Consider the following 18,607-nt stretch of genomic DNA (forward strand, 5'->3'; position numbering starts at 1 on the left):
AACAAGTATTAAACAAGTATTAAACAAGTACTAAACAAGTATTAAACAAGTATTAAACAAGTATTAAACAAGTACTAAACAAGTACTAAACAAGTATTAAACAAGTATTAAACAAGTACCAAACAAGTATTAAACAAGTATTAAACAAGTATTAAACAAGTACTAAACAAGTATTAAACAAGTATTAAACAAGTGCTAAACAAGTGCTAAACAAGTATTAAACAAGTATTAAACAAGTATTAAACAAGTACTAAACAAGTATTAAACAAGTGCTAAACAAGTATTAAACAAGTACTAAACAAGTATTAAACAAGTACTAAACAAGTATTAAACAAGTATTAAACAAGTGCTAAACAAGTATTAAACAAGTATTAAACAAGTACTAAACAAGTATTAAACAAGTATTAAACAAGTACTAAACAAGTATTAAACAAGTATTAAACAAGTACTAAACAAGTATTAAACAAGTATTAAACAAGTGCTAAACAAGTATTAAACAAGTGCTAAACAAGTATTAAACAAGTGCTAAACAAGTATTAAACAAGTATTAAACAAGTACTAAACAAGTATTAAACAAGTATTAAACAAGTACTAAACAAGTATTAAACAAGTATTAAACAAGTATAAAACAAGTACTAAACAAGTATTAAACAAGTATTATACAAGTGCTAAACAAGTATTAAACAAGTATTAAACAAGTATTAAACAAGTACTAAACAAGTATTAAACAAGTGCTAAACAAGTATTAAACAAGTACTAAACAAGTATTAAACAAGTACTAAACAAGTATTAAACAAGTATTAAACAAGTACTAAACAAGTACTAAACAAGTATTAAACAAGTATTAAACAAGTGCTAAACAAGTATTAAACAAGTATTAAACAAGTATTAAACAAGTACTAAACAAGTATTAAACAAGTATTAAACAAGTACTAAACAAGTATTAAACAAGTATTAAACAAGTACTAAACAAGTATTAAACAAGTATTAAACAAGTACTAAACAAGTATTAAACAAGTATTAAACAAGTACTAAACAAGTACTAAACAAGTATTAAACAAGTACTAAACAAGTACTAAACAAGTATTAAACAAGTGCTAAACAAGTATTAAACAAGTATTAAACAAGTACTAAACAAGTACTAAACAAGTACTAAACAAGTATTAAACAAGTATTAAACAAGTACTAAACAAGTACTAAACAAGTATTAAACAAGTATTAAACAAGTATTAAACAAGTACTAAACAAGTACTAAACAAGTGCTAAACAAGTATTAAACAAGTATTAAACAAGTATTAAACAAGTACTAAAAAAGTACTAAACAAGTATTAAACAAGTACTAAACAAGTATTAAACAAGTACTAAACAAGTACTAAACAAGTATTAAACAAGTATTAAACAAGTATTAAACAAGTACTAAACAAGTATTAAACAAGTATTAAACAAGTATTAAACAAGTACTAAACAAGTATTAAACAAGTATTAAACAAGTATTAAACAAGTACTAAACAAGTATTAAACAAGTATTAAACAAGTGCTAAACAAGTATTAAACAAGTACTAAACAAGTATTAAACAAGTATTAAACAAGTACTAAACAAGTATTAAACAAGTATTAAACAAGTACTAAACAAGTATTAAACAAGTACTAAACAAGTATTAAACAAGTACTAAACAAGTATTAAACAAGTATTAAACAAGTATTAAACAAGTACTAAACAAGTATTAAACAAGTACTAAACAAGTATTAAACAAGTATTAAACAAGTACTAAACAAGTATTAAACAAGTATTAAACAAGTACTAAACAAGTACTAAACAAGTATTAAACAAGTATTAAACAAGTATTAAACAAGTATTAAACAAGTACTAAACAAGTATTAAACAAGTATTAAACAAGTACTAAACAAGTATTAAACAAGTATTAAACAAGTACTAAACAAGTATTAAACAAGTACTAAACAAGTATTAAACAAGTACTAAACAAGTATTAAACAAGTACTAAACAAGTATTAAACAAGTACTAAACAAGTATTAAACAAGTGCTAAACAAGTACTAAACAAGTATTAAACAAGTACTAAACAAGTATTAAACAAGTACTAAACAAGTATTAAACAAGTACTAAACAAGTATTAAACAAGTGCTAAACAAGTACTAAACAAGTATTAAACAAGTGCTAAACAAGTACTAAACAAGTATTAAACAAGTACTAAACAAGTATTAAACAAGTACTAAACAAGTACTAAACAAGTATTAAACAAGTATTAAACAAGTATTAAACAAGTACTAAACAAGTATTAAACAAGTATTAAACAAGTATTAAACAAGTATTAAACAAGTACTAAACAAGTATTAAACAAGTACTAAACAAGTATTAAACTAGTATTAAACAAGTATTAAACAAGTACTAAACAAGTATTAAACAAGTATTAAACAAGTATTAAACAAGTACTAAACAAGTATTAAACAAGTACTAAACAAGTATTAAACAAGTATTAAACAAGTACTAAACAAGTATTAAACAAGTACTAAACAAGTATTAAACAAGTACTAAACAAGTATTAAACAAGTATTAAACAAGTATTAAACAAGTACTAAACAAGTATTAAACAAGTATTAAACAAGTATTAAACAAGTATTAAACAAGTACTAAACAAGTATTAAACAAGTACTAAACAAGTACTAAACAAGTATTAAACAAGTATTAAACAAGTATTAAACAAGTACTAAACAAGTATTAAACAAGTACTAAACAAGTATTAAACAAGTATTAAACAAGTACTAAACAAGTATTAAACAAGTACTAAACAAGTATTAAACAAGTACTAAACAAGTATTAAACAAGTATTAAACAAGTACTAAACAAGTATTAAACAAGTATTAAACAAGTATTAAACAAGTATTAAACAAGTATTAAACAAGTACTAAACAAGTATTAAACAAGTACTAAGCAAGTATTAAACAAGTATTAAACAAGTACTAAACAAGTATTAAACAAGTATTAAACAAGTACTAAACAAGTATTAAACAAGTATTAAACAAGTATTAAACAAGTACTAAACAAGTACTAAACAAGTATTAAACAAGTATTAAACAAGTATTAAACAAGTACTAAACAAGTATTAAACAAGTATTAAACAAGTACTAAACAAGTATTAAACAAGTATTAAACAAGTACTAAACAAGTACTAAACAAGTATTAAACAAGTATTAAACAAGTATTAAACAAGTACTAAACAAGTATTAAACAAGTATTAAACAAGTACTAAACAAGTATTAAACAAGTATTAAACAAGTATTAAACAAGTACTAAACAAGTATTAAACAAGTATTAAACAAGTACTAAACAAGTATTAAACAAGTATTAAACAAGTACTAAACAAGTATTAAACAAGTATTAAACAAGTATTAAACAAGTACTAAACAAGTACTAAACAAGTATTAAACAAGTATTAAACAAGTATTAAACAAGTATTAAACAAGTACTAAACAAGTACTAAACAAGTATTAAACAAGTATTAAACAAGTATTAAACAAGTACTAAACAAGTATTAAACAAGTATTAAACAAGTATTAAACAAGTATTAAACAAGTACTAAACAAGTATTAAACAAGTATTAAACAAGTACTAAACAAGTATTAAACAAGTATTAAACAAGTGCTAAACAAGTATTAAACAAGTACTAAACAAGTTCTAAACAAGTATTAAACAAGTATTAAACAAGTATTAAACAAGTATTAAACAAGTATTAAACAAGTACTAAACAAGTATTAAACAAGTATTAAACAAGTACTAAACAAGTATTAAACAAGTATTAAACAAGTGCTAAACAAGTATTAAACAAGTACTAAACAAGTTCTAAACAAGTACTAAACAAGAGGCAGAACTCCAAAGCATAACTGAAATCCTTTTAGCCAATGGTTATCCATTACACACAATTGAAAAATGTGTAAGGGATAAAATCCTGGCGTTTAAGGATGGAACCTTTGTGGGCCCTCAAAAATGTCCGATATATGTGAAACTCCCATAGATTGCTGTTAAAAGCCAGGAGTTCAAGGGGGGAAAAAACTATTTTAATATAAGGCTCCCTTGCATCTGGGGATCTCTACTGTATAGGGGTGGGATTTATTTTCCTGTCGGGTTAGTCAAGGATATTTACATCAAGAGTTACAGTTAGGGTATCGGCAGTATAACAGGCTTGCCTACATACATACTACTGGTCAGAAAGACGTTTAGTATCTTTAAAATGATGAGCTAGTGCTTAATTAATGCAAGACTAAAAGATTTTGGCAAAGAGAGGGAGGAGGCTAATAGAGCGATAATTGAGTGGGTCAATTCTTTTGACAGAATTCTTGTAAACTAGTACCACAGAAGCAGTTTTCCAGCAGGCAGAAAAGCAAGATTTGGTATGTCTATTAGCAGGTTCTTTCGTTGTACTAAAACTCTTCAGTGTGACTAGTCGAGCACTCGCCTCAAGCCGAGATCGGACATAATGAAGAAGTCAACAATGATTTTAACCATTTTCGTTAACAAGTGATATCTCTGTGCTTTATATAAACATAATGCGCTGCATTATTGCTAATGGTTGTTGGCAATATCACTTACCACAGTACTCAACCCAAGAAGGTTAAAGGACATGCACCTGCAATAAGTTTACAAACTTTTTTGTACAAGCATTTAAAATTGTCGTAGATGATTGAAAATTCAGTATGTTATTGCTATACATCTTATGAGATGACCAATTTTTCTGATTTCATGTTCAAATAAACAGCTACAGCAGGAATTGTAATACACCCTACTAAAGCTTAATTGTCACAGCTGGTGATTGTCAAAAATGCAATCTAGACGTGAGGGCATTTTAAAAGAACGATATGCAGTAAAATTCTGATTTAAACTTGGAAAAAATGTTACAGAAACGTATGGTATGCTTCAGACTCCTTTTTGGACCATCTTGCATGAATCAAGCATCAAGGAAGGCAGGGAGTTTGTGAGGGATGATGAGAAGTGTGGGAGGAGTAAGGAAATCAGAACACCAGAGTTGATTGGCCAAATAAAGAATTTCATGCATAAGGACCATCGTGTATCTATAAAGACAGTAAGTTCACATTTTGATGTCAGTGTGGGAACTGTACACACAGTTAATCATGAGGAATTGAAGACGCAAAAGATTTGCACAAAGTTTGTCCTAAGGGTGCTCAGAGAAGATCAGCAGCAGGGAGATGGTCGAATTGATCAATAAAGATCTCACAGTTCTTGATGCTTTGGTGACCTGCAATGAAAGCTGGATCTACTGTTATGACCCATAAACCAAGAGACAGAGTCGCCAATGGAAGCATGCTGGCTCTCCCAGACCAAAGAAAGCTAGACAGTTATGATGATCCCTTTTGTTTGACAACACGGGAATCATCTACACTGGGTTTCCACTGGACAGACAGTCAACAAGGAATATTATGTTAGGCTTATAAGGGAGTTCAGGAAGAGATTCAGTCAGAAGATGCCAACACTTTTCAAATCGGGTCAGGGACATTTCCACCAGGACAATGCACCAGTCTATAACTCCATCTTTGTCACAGACCATTTGACCAAAATGGGCATCAAAACAGATCCTCACCCTCCCTATTGTCCAGACCTTGCTATCTGTGACTTTTGGTATTCCTCTAAGCTGTGACAAGGGTCATTAACTTTTCCAGAAGTTGTTGGAACGGTACAACAAATGCATTGCAGCCGGAGGAGATTACTTCAAAGTGGACTAGAGTTTCACGTGTGTACTATCAATAAAAGTGTCCGTACGAAAAAAAGTCTGGAAACTTATTTGAGGCACCTCGTATATAGATGTATTTATGTACTTATGTGTATGTATGTACACACACACACACACACACACACACACACACGGGCACACACACGGGCACACACACACACACACACGTACACACACACACACACACACACACACACACACACACACACACACACACACATTATACAAAAGAGGGGACGAACAGGAAAAACAATTAAACATAGGAAAAAAATAAAAAAAACAAGATTTGACGACCAGTTTCGTTCTTTTAGAAAAAGAAAAATGTTTACTCTTTTTTGAATGATCAAATCTCTTGTTTCTTTTTTACTACATTGTTGCCCTAAAAAAATAACACTACATACAGGTTCGGAACTAGGAGCATGTCTTTTCCACATGCGCCAGTGGGTGCTCAGCTAATACTCGACGATCAGGCTGGATTCGACGTCATGGGAAGTCATGTTGGTGACATATGACCAAACTAAGTAGTCCAGCAGGTTCAGATCAGAGAAGTGGGGCCAAGGAGAGAAGGGCACAAAGTCATAGTAGTCCTTATGAAGCCAAGCCTGGATCTCTTTGGACTTGTGAGCCAGCGCCAAGTCCTGCTGCCACACCCAGGATCTGCCGACGGCCACCTGATTGCACCTGAAGATCATCACACACTTCAACACATCCAGGTACCTTTGGTGTTAATTTTCAAGCAGATTTCAAAGCTGTAAGGTGACCCTCACTAGAAACCACACCAAAGACCATAACCATGGCCAGAAACTTTATTTTCATCACTCTGGGCATGTCCCAGTTATTTGCATTTTGATGTGCTGGCAATGGTCCTGTTGTACTAACTTGGATCTGTAGAGAGCATGAGTTGTGCAGTGGCCCATCTCCGATCTCGCTCATTGAACATTGTGTCACTTTCAGACATGATAGAAGGCTTCTATCGCTCTTGGGATTTGTACACAACTGGCCAACTAGTAGATGGTTTGCAACAAAAAAAGAAAACCAGTTTTTATTAAATGGAAATGACATCATGTCGTCTTTTCTAGGGCGACAATTTTATCGTTACACTATGTACTTCCTTTGTTTAATTGTTATTTCTTTCCATCTTTCATACATTCTGTTCACACAATTTTAAATACTTATGATATACCGTGTATTTTGTCCGCATATATATATATATATATATATATATATATATATATATAGTTTTCATTAATAAATATTTTTGTTTTTATATTTTATATTTATTTTATATTTTTTATGCTTATTGTTATATATATGTGCACCTAAACTCTGTCCTTTTCTCTTTACTTATCTATCTATCTATCTATCTATCTATCTATCTATCTATCTATCTGTGTGTGTGTGTGTGTGTGTGTGTGTGTGCATGCGCGTGTCTGTGTGTGTGTGTGTGTGTGTGTGTGTGTGTGCGCACCCAGACACCAGATTTAAAGAATTTAACCTGATTATAATAGAACGAATTCTAATTTTTGGGGTGGGTGGAGAGGCAAAAATCTTTATGTAAACATTTCAATATATATATATATATATATATATATATATATATATATATATATATATATATATATATATATATAACTGCTTCATTTACTCACATAAATTTAATATACGAAAGTATAGATTTATGCATAAACTTTAAGTATTTACTTCAAAAGTGCTCAATACGTAGGTAGAGCTAGTTAGTAATTTATAAAATATATATGGCGATTAAGCTACACTGAATATTCTGCGTTTCATCCACTATAGGATTCGTCAGGCTTATGCGCATAAGCCTGACGGATCCTATAGTGGATGAAACGCAGAATATTCAGTGTAGCTTAATCGCCATATATATTTTATAAATTACTATATATATATATATATATATATATATATATATATATATTGAAATGTTAAACAAATAATCTGCTACTTGCAAATGTCTACAACTTTTGCTGAAAATCTCGTTTCCATTCTTCATTCTTAAGAAGTCTTGAGATTTCTCAACGACAACCCCTTAATACCAACCCCTGCTTGAAAAGAACCGAATAATTCTATTGAATGTCGTATGACACCTTACTTTCACCACCACCACCACCACCACCACCCATTTTCATTAATCAGAAGGAATGCCGAGTGTCGAGTGCGACTCAAAGAGTAAAAGAATCGATTACCGAGCGAATTCTACTACTAAGTTGCGACCGACAATGGTAATTTGGATGACGGCGCTATACCAAACGACGACCGAAATATGCAAGAATGACTTAATATACACGCACATATAATTCCAGTTTAATAGAACATTTAAAGATAAAAACCAATGAACTTTAACGAGGTTTATATAAGAGTGCTCAATAATGCATAGAGCAAGGTATACCTTTTATTAATATTTAAGCATTTTTAATATCTCTATATTTGCGATTAAAAAACTATTTATTTAAATATAAATCAAAGGTATATATATATATATATATATATATATATATATATATATATATATATATATATAACTACTCCATTTACTCACATTAAATTAATATACGAAAGTATAGATTTATGCGTAAACTTTAAGTATTTACTTCAAAAGTGCTCAATACGTAGGTAGAGCTAGTTAGTAATTTATAAAATATGTATGGCGATATATATATCGCCATATATATTTTATAAATTACTATATATATATATATATATATATATATATATATATATATATATATATATATATATATATATATATATATATACTCTAGATTATAGGTATTCATGAGTGATAACTAATGAATTCACCGTGGTTATTAAGAGTGCTCAATAAAGAAAGGGCAAGATAAATGTTTTGGTTTCATCTATAGAAAGAAATAATTTATTAAGCCGCCTGACGAGGACCTGCGGTTTAAACCGACCATTTGTCCGAAACTGTAGCATGTTCAGTGTCGCGACTATTTAAATTTGTTTATATTAACAAAAAATATATATGTATATATGTATGTGTGCTATAAACTTACAACTCGTAAGTATATAGGTTTCAAACTTACAACTCGTAAGTAAATAGGTTTCAACATTACACCGGGTTTTATAGCCTTAAACCGTATCTTTTGTTGTGGATTAGGCATTATTTCAAATGATTTTAACGTTTTTAAAAAGTTGAATTTTATGTTATTTAATGTGCGTATAATTTGTAAAGTTGCAACTTAATTCACAGGTCTTAACATTACATCGGGTTTCATGCTCTAAAGCGAAATCGTCAGATGCTGATGCTAATACGAATCACGAACAACATCTGACCATTGTCTCTTAAGAGCATGAAATCCGGTCTTATGTTGATATCTGCGGCGTGATTTGTAACTTCCGGAACTTTATATATATATATATATATATATATATATATATATATATATATATATATATATATATATTTCGTCAGATATAATTTAGCGTTTAGAAAACTACCAACAAACGAAAGCGTCTCACGTGCGTAGAGGAAAGAAAGCAAATAAAATATCCGGCCACACTCCCTTGCCATCTTAATTCCTCCACTCGATTTCCATAATGAGACGTTTTGTTTCTTCTTTATATAACGATTCATATATTTTCATTTTTTTTTCAACTTTCCAGTTTGAGACGTTTTCTTTCTTTCATTTTTTTTATTCCTTTTCTTTTAACTTTACTAACTGACGCGTTATTTTATATGAATATAAGTATTTGTGCGAATATTGACGGGGCATATTTGGGTTTGTCATCATATTTGACAGAGGATGCACACACACACACACACACACAAACACACACACATATTACAATAAATTAGAAGATCATCGGTACCGTCGGTTTCAAATCCAGACGAAGGGTACTTATAGGTAGTCTCCTATGCTGGATTCCCATAATCCTTTATTTTCATATCTGCCTCTGATATGAAAGTCTGACACAATAGACTAAGTATAGAACTTCTTTATTAGGATTGGAAACCGGCAGTACCGATATTGTCCTGACCTTCTCTATTACATTTATAAATAAATATTACATTCTTATTTTTGAAGTGAGCACTCTGCTGGTGTTCTCTGCCACTTTATACACACACACACACACACACACACACACACATATATATATATATATATATATATATATATATATATATATATATATATATGTGTATATATATACTAGAAAAAGTACCCGTCGTTGACTGAGTTCAAAAACAGCCTACAGAAAATGGACCCTGATTTATGAAAGTATGATAGGTCATGAAAAGGAAGGGTTGTAAATTTGGGTCGAATTCGGGGGTATCAAAACCAAAGCAAAATATGATGAAAGTAAAAATAAAATAGATAACCCCCATAATTTATTATACCATACCTGTTCACACTGAAACACTTATCACAATATTCTGTGGATCTATATTAAAAAACCTTGTTAAACTTTGTGACATATTTCAATTCTATGGAGGTCAGATGCGAACGAATACCCCATAATTTTATTATACCATATTTCTTCAAACTGAAACATAATTATCGAAGTATACTTACGCAGATAGATATAAAAAGTCTTTATTAAGTTTGTGCCTATTTCCATTCTATGGAGGCCAGGCGCGAACGCAGACACCACACTTTTAATTATACCATCCCTATTTAAGTTAAAACATACTTATCAAAGTATTCTTATGTACATCTATATCAAAAACACTTGTAAACGTGTTTTATTTAATTTTTAAATTTTTTATTTCCATAATTTGTGGACCAAGCGCGAACGCAGACCCCACAATTTGTGTCTCGATACATCTTCTATCATTATATGTAATCAGTTTTTTAAAATAGTCAACCATATAGGAGCCTATTCGTGACCACACACACACACACACACTTTCAGCTTTATATCTCCTCTAAAATTAAAAATGGTCTTAAACTGTTAAACTGTTTAATTTTTAATTTTTCCGGTGTGACGAAATCCATTCTGATTGAACCGGTCTGCACATCGTAGCAAGATATGACTATATTTACATAAAGAATAGTAAAAAAGAAATATGTGTGTGTTTGTGCGTGTGTGTGTTTTGGTTCTTTCCTTATAGACTCCAAAGCAGTTAGGCTGATTATTTTAAAATTACGCACAAATGTACTTCATATGTCTGGGAATGCTCTTTGATAGGTTTTGTACCGGAATGCCACTGATGAATATTCAAAATAAATAATCAAAAGAATTCAAGTAAAGAAAGAAATAAGTCCGATTTCGACCAAAGTTAGAACCCTTAGACAGCCTAACATTACGAGTACATTTGAAAAGTTTTAGCATCGCACGAGCAGAAGGTCCTGGTGCATAAAATATACAGTAAGTTTCTTTGATAAGACAGGGGCGCGTTCGAAATTAATCTTTCTGTTTAGAGTACCACTGAATCATAATACTTGACTTTTGCATTTTGAACTTTAAAAATTTCATGAAATCACCAGTAGATTCTGTACAGTGCAATGTAGACTATAATGTATTTAGACTAAGTAACTACGGAGAGGCATGCGAACCTTCCTCCCGGTGCACCACGGCGAGTTCTCCAGGTAATTAATCAATTTGATTGAAAAATGAACGATTTCACCGATTTTGATGACAATAAAAGTATTGGAAGGGTGGAACATTCGCTAATACTTATTCAATACCGGGCAACACCGAATCTCCCTGCTAGTGTGTGTATATATTTATTTATGCAGGCGTGGAACAGGCTTCACTACACTAGCATGACAATGTTTCAATCTGTATTTATTGATAACTAGTCTCATTAGTATGTTGTTTGTTTTATTATTTGTTGTTGTTAATAACTACAGATCGAAACAGTGTCATGCCAGTGTAGCACATGTATTACACGTCTGTATTAGGAAATAATGTTATAAATAACTCTATTTACTATTGAGAAATATTTTATAATGGCAATTCTCGGGATTTTTATCCTGTGAATACATTTTTAACCTGGGCACACCTCTCTCTCTCTCTCTCTCTCTCTCTCTCTCTCTCTCTCTCCCTCTCTCTCTTTCTCTCTTATATATATATATATATATATATGTGTGTGTGTGTGTGTGTGTGTGTGAGTGTGTGTGTGTGTGTGTGTGTTTGTAAAATAAATATCCTTTGAATTATTTCTTTTAATTGAATATTTCAAATATTATCAAATTATCAAGGAAAAGGTTGTCATCGAACTTAAGACTAAAATAAAAAGATTACAGCATAGAAAGAGGACACAAAGAAGGGCTCCCCCTACCTAATACTACAAAGAACTCAAGCTAAACAGAATATATATATATATATATATATATATATATATATATATATATATATATATATATAGAGAGAGAGAGAGAGAGAGAGAGAGAGAGAGAGAGAGCAGTGTCTGTCTGGGTTTTGAACTTAAGAGTTGATTAGTTTGCTACGTCTATCTAACCTGAGAAATCGCGAAACGATAGAACAGCTGTTTGAGGAGAACTATATATATATATATATATATATATATATATATATATATATATATATATATATATATATATATATATATATATATCGGCTTATTCAAATTCTAAGTCTGCAATATGCGGATTTAGTTAGTATCCTGAGGATTCAAGTCTCTTAGAACCATACATTAGTGCTACGATTGTACTACTATCATTAGGAATATAGAATTTTAATGCGCACACACACGCCCGTGTATACACACACACACACACACACACACACACACACACACACACACACATATATATTATTATATATAATTATTATTATTATTATTGCACTCATATACGTGAGTTCTCATGCAGGCCATCATCAGCGACTACTCACTGGCAATAACCTGTAGTATATCTTGATGCTAGGGTGACAAGTTTCCACTGATTTCCAGTGTTCTCCATCTCTCTCGATAACCATCACAGGTGACTTCACGTTATCTCAACTGTTGCTTACCATTGACTTCTTGCTGGCATGGGCTATTGGTATACATTGGTGTTTAGGTGGCAAAAAGGCTCTTCATTATTATTAATATTATTATTATTATTGTTGCTGTTGTTGTTGTTGTGGTTATTATTATTATTATTATTATTATTATTATTATTAACTCACTAGGAGTTTTCACACAGGTTAACATCAAAGATTTCTATTTAAGAACAACCTGTGGTGTACCATGGAGTCTAAGTGACGACAAGTCTCCCCAGATTTTTTGTACCCACCACTTTTATTATTATTATTATTATTATTATTATTATTATTATTATTATTATTATTATTAAAAAAATAACCCAAGGAAAATACAGATAGAAATTAAATGACGTTATCTTTACTATTATATAAAAGGAACTTTGTCTGTGTATGTGTGTGCCTGTGTGTCTGTGTGAGTTCGTTCCCTATAAACTCTGCAACAATTTGTCCAATTTCCGTGCAATTTCACACAAAGGTACTTTATGTATCTGACAGTGTTCTTAGATAGGTTTTCTATCAGAATGTATTCGATAAGTATCGATAATCGATAATCGAAAAAATCTGATGAAAGTAGGAACAGGCGATTTTGAAAAAAGTTAACACCTTATACAGCTTAACATCACAAGTGCATTTGAGAAGTTTTATTACCACAGAAGCAGAAAGACCCGGCATAAAAAATCAACAGTAGATTCTTTGACATGACAGGGCTGCGTTCGAAATGAATGTTTCTGTTTAAAGCACAACTGAACCATTATACTTGATTTGTTCATTTTAAACTTCAATTCAAGCCATTATCACCATACAAGCAGAAAGACCCTGGGTATAAAATCAACAGTACGTTCTATGATATGAGAGGGGCACGCACGAAAGGAATGTTTCTGTTTAGAGTACAACTGAACCATGGTACTTGACTTTTGCATTTGAAACTTTAATTTAAGATGTTATATATGAAATAATTTTATAAAATTAACAGTAAATTCTCTACAGTGCAATGTCGACAACAATGTATTGTGGACTAAATAACTGCGGGTAGGCTTGTAAAACTTTCTTCCAGTGCACTGCGATGAGTCCTCAAGTATAGCAGGCAATCAATTGATTTGATTGAAAAATGGGCGATTTCATCGATTTCGGTGACAATAAAAATATGGGAGTGTGAAATATTAAAATATTAGTCGATCATAATTCAATCTCGGGCAACGTCGGGTCTCCCTGCTAGTATATATATATATATATATATATATATATATATATATATATATATATATATATATATATATATATATATATATATATGTGTGTGTGTGTGTGTGTTTGTATAAGGAGTAATCCATTTAGCTATCTGTCTATCCATCCATCCCTTCAATCATCCAGTCAGTGAGCTAGTCGTATACACACATACACAAAGCATCAAGGGAAACTGCAGTTGTTCGCGCATAGCACAGTGCATAGCAGTGTAGAAAAATAGAGAGGGGGTGGCGACAAAACATAAAGAGGAGGGAGGAGGAGAACCAAGAGGAAGAGGACCGAGTTAGAAAAGGAGGGAGGATTGCAAAGTAAAGTGGAGTGGATATTGAAGGGACGAGATGAGGGTGAGAAGCGCTGGTTAGGGCTGGGTTAAGTGGGGGGGGGGGATAAACATGTGATGCACTCCAGTATTTCATATACACCGCACCTGTCTATATATGTACCTACATAAATGTATGTATCGTACACAAATATATATATATATATATATATATATATATATATATATATATATATATATATATATATATATATATATATATATATATATATTCCGTTTGGATAAACGTATAAAATAGGCATATAAATATATTTATACAAATATATATTTAATCTCGCTCTCTCCCTCTCTCTCTCCCTCTCTCTCTCTCTCTCTTTATATATATATATATATATATATATATATATTATATAAACATGCACATGTATGTATCTATGTATATTTATCCATACACTTATATATATATATATATATATATATATATATATATATATATATATATATATATATATATATATATGTATATATATATGTGTGTGTATATGCACATGTATGTATCCATGTTTATTTATCAATAAACTTGTATATGTATATATATATATATATGCAAATATGTATGTGTATATCTATCCTGTATGCATATATAAACGTATATGAATAAAAAATAGGTATCCATGTATGCATATTTAGTATTCGTACGTGCATATAGATATGCGTGCAGGTAGATATCGTCTATCTTTAAGTCTTTTCGGTCTTTTATTCTTCGGATTTTTTTCTTAATTTCTCTGACCGCTAGGTTTTCCTCTCATTTTTTTTAGATTCTGTGGTATTCCCGGTTTTGTCGCCCAGTCTCTCTCTCTCTCTCTCTCTCTCTCTCTCCCTTTCTCTCGCTCTCTCTCTCTCCCTCTCGCTCTCTCTCTCTATCTATCTATATATCTATCTACCTATCTATCTATCATTCAGTCTATATATCCGTCTATCCGACTGTCCGTCTATCTAACCGTCTATCCGTCTGTAGCCATCCTGCATTGTTGGCCGGCCTCGCTCGGGCAGCACTTTCGCGACTTTCTTTTCCATACGTTCGTCAGGATTTTTTTTTTTCCAAGAAACGTAACACAGGTGATTTAAAAAAAAAAGAAGGCCGACACGGACTGACCTGAGAAGTTGGGGGGGCAAAAAAAACACAGCTCACTGTCAGATGTGGAGAGAAGAAACATACGTCCTGGAGTAAGGCTCTGCTACTACAACTACTACTACTATTACTACTACTACTACTGATACTATTGCTACTATGAGCACTACTTCTACTACTTTTACTATTCCTGCTATGTTTGAGTGACAACACGGAAAGATGTGTGGGTGGGCATATATGATAGGATGGTATACCCCAGACAGAGAGAAATACATATGTATTTGTTGTGAGCAATAATATGAAGATTAAGGAATTAGAGAGAAAGAGAGAGAATGAAAGAGAGAAAGAAAGAGAGAGAAAGAGAGAGAAGGGATAGATAGAGATATAGTGACAAAGGTAGATATAGCTATATAGAAAGAGAGAGAGAGAGAGAGAGAGAATGAACGAGAAAATGTTTTAAGGGAGAGCAAGGCTGGGGATACCATTGTAAAAAGGAGAGCAAAGATGTAAACGACATCATAAGGTTGGGGGGATAAAGAGGAATGGAGGGGACGAAGATGAACACCCCCACCACAACCACCTCCGCTAAAAGAATAAATAAATAAATGAATAAAAACAATGAATGAACACCGAGTCAGAAAAATCCAGTGAATGGAGAGTTTGGAGAGTAAGGATGCGCGAATGGTTGAGGCAGGGAGAGAAAACATGGAGCACAAACAATAAAGGTTACCCCCACCCGCTTTCCCTCACCAAAATATACAAAATTATTGGAAGAAGGAGTGTATAGATCGAAATACAAAGAAAACATCCTTCTATACATGTACGCACATATGTGCATATGTATATGCATGTATGTATGTGTGTATGTTCATTTTTGTCAGGGTGTACATATATGTGCATATGTATATGCATGTGTGTGTGTATATGTGCATTTTTGTCAGGGTGTACATATATGTGCATATGTATATGTATGTGTGTGTGTGTTTTTGTCAGGGTGTACATATGTGTGCATATGTATATGCATGTGCGTGTGTGTGTATGTGCATTTTTATTATACATGTGTGTATGTGTGTGTATATGTGTATGTGTGCACATTCATTTTGTAAGAGTATACATATGTGTGTGTGCATGTAGTCACGTGCATTTTTGTAAGGTTGCATATATGTATGTGTGTGTGTGTATGTGTGCACATGCATTTTGTAAGAGTATGCGTGTGTGCATGCAGTCACGTGAATTTTTGTAAGGCTGTATATGTGTGTGTGTGTGTGTTTGTGGGCACGTGCATTTTTCTGAAGGGTGGTATTGTAAAGAAAAGAGTAGGACCGAGGCGTAACGTGACGGCGCTGAGACCAGAAATCAGAGTGAAATTTGCGGGTGTGTTTGTGTACGTGTGTCCGTCCCTACTGATGTGAAAAATTAAAAAAAAAAACACGAGTCGTGCATTGTGTTCGCATGTCCGACCTGGTGGAAAGCACCGTTACTTTCCAGAAATCACGTGTGTGTACAAAGGTCTGAAGTTGAATACCACAGACACATCATCAAAATTCCAAATCTACGATCAATTTCCTGTATTATCTATCTGTTCCTAAAACTAAACATAGATTCCATGAACAAAGATTCTTTCCTAAAACCTCCCGTCTGTGGAATGCAATACTGCAGGGCTACATCCCAGCTGACTATAACAAGTCTTCATGTTCAGCCGTTCTCTTAAATGAACAAACACTACCCAAGTTCCACGATTACTGATCAGCACAGTGCTGTCTCACTGGCCAACTGACATTCATTAACTATCATCCTCAAGTGGCTTTCGGGTTTTGATAAGTGGTGACTCCACCCTGATAAAAATATAAAATATATATTTTTGAGTGGTGTCGATTTCCAATATTTATTACGCTAGTTCTTAATAAATTAATATATCTTTATAATATGTTTCGCACTATCAACCAAGCTTTGACTCCAGTCCCATCACTCGATGTATAAACACTTAACAAAAACGTCTTGCAGCAAAATCCCCCCCCTTCACTGTAGAGGTCCCCAGATGGCAGAAAGCCTTCTTTCCTCTGATTGCTAAACTTCGGAATTTCCTCACATTTTCCTGCTTCTCTCGCTGTACTAACATACAGAAATTTAAATGTAATGTGAACAGATATTTTGCTCATATCCTCACATCGCCTCCTGTAAGCATCGTCGCAAAAAGTAGTCCTTTACGTTCAAGTGGTAATATGTCTTGTTTGGGGTAAACATGAGTTAAACGAATAAATTTTTTTTTTTACATGGAGGTCACCACTTATCAAGGCCCGGAAGCCACTCGGGGATAAGGGTTATTGTGTGTACAGTAATCAATGGGATAGTATCGTAGTAATCATTAGTAATGGAGATTTGATAAAGTGTCTTACTTAAGAGGGCGATTCATCAGGAATTTGTTTATGTTGGACTTGAAGACATCCAAGTTGTAGTCAGGTGGGAAACAGACAAACGGAAGAGAGTGCCACAGGCGTGCACTTCTAAGAAAGAAGCTTTTTTCATGGAATCTACGTTTTGATTTAGACACAGATATAGAGTGAGGAAAATTATTGACAGTAGTTTTAGCTAGACGGGTGTTTTTCATGAAAGATTGGCGAGGGAGAGACCAGAGATTGGAGCTCAGACGAGCATTTGCCATGAAAATAACGATAAAATACAGGCTCGCAACGTCTCTTCTGTGGGAGAGATGTTGCAGTGAAGAGAAAAGGGCATCCCCCACTAAGCCATAAAGTCTATTTTGTACTCTGTCAAGGCAGGATATGCTGTTTTTAGCAGCTCCTGCTCAGATGTGGCAGCGGTACTCCATCCTTGGACGTACTTCTAATCTTTTGTCAATCTTTCAATTTCTCTCTTGATAAAGCCCTTGTCATACTGAACGCCCTGGCCAACTTTTATCGTGTAATAGTAAGTCATAGTCTATACATATGGGACCTCGACTATGCTGATAATATTGCTATATTGGGTGAAAGCGTCGCTGACATTCAATCAGCCATTAACAAAATGCTTCAAAGACCGGCATGAAGATAAACTTCAATAAGGCAAAGTTACTAAAGACAGGTTTTCATTCATTCAATGAAAAACAACTGGTTATCCTCAACATGCAAACCCTTGAAGGGGTCTATCGGTTCAAATATCTTGGCACCATAATCATAACAGGCCAAGAGGAGGAAGACATCCTCAACTGAATCAG

At 32.5% G+C, this 18,607-nt stretch overlaps 1 protein-coding gene across 2 annotated transcripts in view; it reads right to left on the reverse strand.

Annotated features, from left to right (window-relative positions):
* The window catches only part of LOC145241974 (protocadherin gamma-A11-like), a 412,318-nt gene extending 396,764 nt beyond the window's left edge, over nt 1–15,554 (reverse strand). The window contains exon 1 of one of the 2 annotated variants that reach the window (XM_080104846.1): nt 15,418–15,554. The gene's annotated coding sequence lies outside the window, so the exon portion shown is untranslated. The remainder of the gene's footprint in view (nt 1–15,417) is intronic. The other variant, XM_080104844.1, reaches the window with a different exon arrangement.
* Between the last annotated feature and the right edge of the window lie 3,053 nt (nt 15,555–18,607).

The sequence above is a fragment of the Euprymna scolopes genome, chromosome 21, assembly GCF_053919585.1.
Source record: "Euprymna scolopes isolate OS-2025 chromosome 21, ASM5391958v1, whole genome shotgun sequence".
In the NCBI taxonomy this organism is placed as follows: Eukaryota; Metazoa; Mollusca; class Cephalopoda; order Sepiida; family Sepiolidae; genus Euprymna; species Euprymna scolopes.